Raw genomic sequence first — 5,312 nt, 5'->3', positions numbered from 1 at the left:
TATGATTATTTGTGTAGCTGTACTAATGTGTACCTGTACCTAAATAAACTTACTTACGCATGTGTCCTGGACGCATATGTTGAAGTGTGTTGGACTTCCTCCAGTATCTGATATTCTTGTTCCATTTGTGTACTTCCTCTTGAGCACCCAGCTGAGGACCCTGAGGCGTGGTTGGCCAAGCCGCTACCGGCCGCATTCTGAACCAGCATCACCCTTGAACCACACCAGCTGTGCCCATCTAATGTGACCAGCTTCACCCAGGGACCGGAACAGCTGTGGCCACCTGCAGCAGAGGGCCATATTGGCTATTCCAACTTGCAACGAGGAAAAAAAAGAAAAGTTACTAACTCTTTGAATGCCGCAGTTGATTTTCCGCCCATTGACCACCTTACATTTTTAATTTTCTTGCCCGGGTCTGCAGGCAACAATTCCAAATTTCCGACGCAGTCGTAAAAAAAATAATTTTGGTTTCAACTTTAACATGTAAAGACGTACGTGAAATAATGTGTGTGTGTGTGTGTGTGTGTGTGTGTGTGTGTGTGTAAGAGAGAGAGAGAGGGAGAGAGAGAGAGAGAGAGAGAGAGAGAGAGAGAGAGAGAGAGAGAGAGAGAGAGAGAGAGAGAGAGAGAGAGAGAGAGAGCGAGAAAAAAAATAATTTCGGGTAATAATAAAGCAAAGGATTTCGTCATTATTATCATCATCATCAATTACCGTCATCATCATCATCATAATCATTATCATCATCATCATTGTTATTCATTAAACAGCATCAGTATTAGTTCAACTCTGGAACTGACGCATCGTCATCGTGAAAGAATGTTATCCCTGAGTCAGCATCATGCGTTTAACAGAATCATCATTTCTTCAACATCATCATCCTCAACAACATAGCCATCCTTAAAACATCATCATCATCATCCATTCAATATCATCACCATCTCGTGTCTTCATCCTCCATTCAACAAATCTTAAAAGCCAAAATCATCATAAATTCAACATCATTATCCAGTCATCATCATCATCAATCATTATCATCAATTAAGAATCAACATCACCGTCATCGAATGGACATCATTATCATCATCTCATCATCATGTTCTATTCAACAACATCACCATCACATGCAGCTCCTGCGTATGGCCAATGAATCATCAATGCAATACACAGGTTAACTGCAAGTGTTGAAACTGGAGACGGTAGAAGACCAGGTAATCAGTCTTGATGAACCTGAAGCGTAGGCAGGAAGATAGTCGCTTTTATAAGGGTCATGAGACGAGGTGCAGCAGTTGAAGGCATCGCCACTGTGGGGGAGGGGAACCATCTGACTCTTGTGAAAGGCCTTCCTCCAGGCTGAGGGACTGATTAACTCGTCTTCTACTGTCCATTAACCTCTGGATTAAACTGATGAAGCCCCTGGTGGATGAAGCATTGAATGGATGAATGATCTGCAGAATAATAAAGAAACCCATTTATCGTACACATACCTTCTTCATCATCTAGCAGGTATTATATACCATTACTGCTACCAACACCACCATCATCATCAATTCAACATCACTATCCTCATACTCGTATAACTTCACCATCCATTCAGCAACACACGCCATCCATCATCTAGCTTCATTTCCACAACTTTCAAAGGCGCCTTGAGGAAGGAGTTTGCAGTATGCTAACTTCCTCCTGCACTGGTCCAAGAAATATAGCTCGTCACAGAGGAGCTCCAGAGGGTTTTAGAACCAGAAATTATCGCCAGGAAGGAGAAATACTGCTCGGGAGAGATGTATCTCCGCCAGAGCCATTTGCTGGAAGAGCATTAAGCTGGACGATATTACCCGATGCGGGTGTGTAACGATGTTAAGTAGAGGTATATTATCCGATAAACACATGAAGTGATATAAGAGTATTATTAGATTTATGCTTAAAGAAAATCACGATCGGGAATAATACCCGATGTGGATTTAAAGAGATACTACGAGTGATAAGAAATATTAATCAGGAATATAATACCCTATGCTTGAACAAAAATATATGAGGGAGGGTAATAATACCCGCTGCGTCTTGAAGTGCGGGTGAGGCATGCGGGTAATGTGAGTGAGAAGGTGATTACAGCGTTAAGCGAGTCAAGGACCATTAAGCAGAGCATATATTGCCTGGTCAAGTGAGGTTAATGGTTACTACCCTGCCTGGGTCCCAGTCTCCTCGCTTCATGGGTAGGGAAATTGGGTGTTTGTTTGTGTGTGTGTGTGTGTGTGTGTGTGTGTGTGTGTGTGTGTGTGTGTGTGTGTGTGTGTGTGTGTGTGTGTGTGAGTGTGTGCGTGTGTGTGTGTGTGTGTTTGTGTGTGGGCGTGTGTGTGTGTGTGTGTGTGTGCGCGTGTGTGTGTGTGTGTTAAGGGCCTAATCTTCTTGCTTCCGCTGTTTTTCACACCTTTCAACCTGATTTGATAATTCCAAACGATAAGTCGTGAAAGCTGAGGAAAAATTTCCTCACGATGTGCAAGAGACGACATAATGGTAAACACTACGTAAAGCTCCAAGCCCGTATGAGCCAGTGGAAAGACGAGTGGAGCCTCGATCCTCCGTAAGTTACGCGAGAGACGCATGTACTTTACCTCTTAGAAGGAAGGAAGGAAGGAAGAGGCTACTCATAACTCTAAGGTAGCGCCTTCCGCTCGTGGCCAAAATAACTCCAGTTCGATCCCTACCAACGTGAAACATATGGACACGCCTCCTTACACTTATTATCCCTGCTTACATAGCGGTAAATAGGTACCTTGCAGTCTGTCAACTATTGTGCGGCGCATCCTGAGGAAGGGAGCTTTAAATTGCATTGTAAATAAGCCAATTTGGTTTGCTTTCTTGGGTTATTCTGGCTTAATTATCCAAAGAAAATATTCTCCCGAGAGAGAGAGAGAGAGAGAGAGAGAGAGAGAGAGAGAGAGAGAGAGAGAGAGAGAGAGAGAGAGCAGAGTTACTCATACTTGCAGGAGAAAAGTATAATGCCTAGGCATAATAGAGGCTTTATTTGCATTGCAACCCATTATTGTAAATACATAATCTCAATGTACTAATTGCAAAGACATAAGTAAATAAATAAAATAAATAAATAAATAAAATGGGGAGCAGAAACTGAAAGAAGGAAAGTGAAAGGTGTACGAGAAACTGGAAATAGATGAAAGGAATAAGTAAATAGACCAGATAAAGATACAACACGCAAGTAGGCAACGGGAGAAGGAGAAACGCAGGATAAAACGAGGAAGAGAGAGAAAAAAAAATATTGAAAAAGCTTGTATAAGAGGTCCAGGAAATAGTTTTGGGTAATAGTTGCACTTAATATTTTGGACAAGAAGTTTAGGTAATCCTTTGGATAAGAATTTTTAGGTAATTCACTGGACAAAAAATTTAGGTAATACTTTAGATTGAAGTATAAATTTGGATATTTTTAGGAGATATTTCAAAGTAGTTTTTAATAAGAGTTTTAAACACAAGTTTTATTAACAGCTTTATATAAATATAAAAAAAAATTGGCTGAAAATTTATTTTTTAGGTTGGAGCTTCAGCCAAAAAAAAAAAAAAAGAAAAAAAAAAAAACTGATTAAAATCTTAACTAAAATGATCAACAAAAACTGTTTATTTTTTTTTTTTTAGAAACAGCTTTGTTAAGAGCTCAAGTAACAGTTCCATGCAAAAGCAGGAAAGGGGGGGGGAGGGGGAGGGGGAGGGGGAGGGGGACGGGGAGGGGGAGGGGGAGGGGGAGGGAAGGAGGATTAAGAGTTTTACCTAAGAGCGAAAGAAATTCGGAGGAAATATCTTAGCTGGTATAGGGCAATTTGGGCAGTCCGGCGGTGCTGGGCAGGGCACATATGCACTTCATTACCATGAGAACTTTTACTGGCGGATTTATATTGTAATAACCACGTTCGTAAAATATTTTTTCACCCCTTACTCGTTCATTGAGCATTTTCTCTCCTCGTTTATTGCCTCAGTTTTATCGTCCTACAGACTATATCAAACATGAAGATTTTACCATAAAATCAGATTTTATTAGCGGGTTTTTTATATATATATATATATATATATATAAATATATATATATATATATATATATATATATATATATATATATATATATATATATATATGCAAGGAATTTGCAAGAGCAGGCGAAATATACACAAACACTGATCTCTGGCTGAAGGAGACTCGAACCTACGAACCTTGGAACAAGGTACGCAATGCATTACCATTTTCACCACATTGGACCAATACCTTGGCGTCCAGATTGCGCTAGACGTTGATCCAAGGCAGCCAGCTTTCAGGGAGAAGGCTTACAGCTTTTCATCTCATCCCCTGCATGCATCAGCCTTACTAGAGATTTTAACAATGCAAGGAATTCGCAAGAGCAGGCGAAATATACACAAACACTGATCTCTGGCTGAGGACTAACATTCAGGTACTTCAGCATGTGTATGGAGACTTATCCCAAGATTACGACTGTCAAATGTATTTACTATCTGTTTCGTGAACAGTATAAGGGGAGTAAGTGCCAGGTTTTATTTCCTGTTGAACAGGAGCATCAGGTTTAAGGAGACTAGTGACAAGGTACCTTTTGCTTGGTGATCAGGCGCAGCAGGTACAAGGAGATTCGATACCCGCATACTTGTACCTACTTACGGCTCGATGACTGATACTATCACACAGATGGTGTCAGTCGTGCGGCTTGCAGGAAGGTTTGATGCGAGGAAAGGAAGCGTAGCTCTTATCCCTGAGATCACACACACACAAGCACACACACACACACACACACACACACACACACACACACACACACACACACACACACACACGTCAATATTAAAATTACTGCATTATAGAGGGTATTTACATGGGACTGGTGAGCGCATCACTCACTGTCAAGAGGGATTTAAACATTGTATTTATTAATTCGTTTATTCAAATGTTTATTTTAGCCAGCTGGGAGGGAAGGGGAAGGGGGAAGGGAGGGGAAGATGGGGGTAAGAGGGGAATTAGGGAGAGGCGGGTGAGAGAGAACATATATGGAGACTATTGCACTTACTGAATGTTATTGCTATTATTGAATGTTATTGCTATTATTGAATGTTATTGCTATTACTGAATGTTATTGCTATTATTGAATGTTATTGCTATTATTGAATGTTACTGAATGATATTTGATGTTATTGCTGTTATTGTTCTTATGATTTTTATCGATGATAGTAATTGCTTTGGTTGCTTTTTTAATCGTGGTTATTGTTATTCTCAAGTGTTATTGTGAAAATTGGTTGTTATTTCTG

The sequence above is a fragment of the Cherax quadricarinatus genome, chromosome 19 (genome assembly GCF_038502225.1).
Source record: "Cherax quadricarinatus isolate ZL_2023a chromosome 19, ASM3850222v1, whole genome shotgun sequence".
Lineage (NCBI taxonomy): Eukaryota > Metazoa > Arthropoda > Malacostraca > Decapoda > Parastacidae > Cherax > Cherax quadricarinatus.
This window is presented reverse-complemented; position numbering follows the sequence as displayed.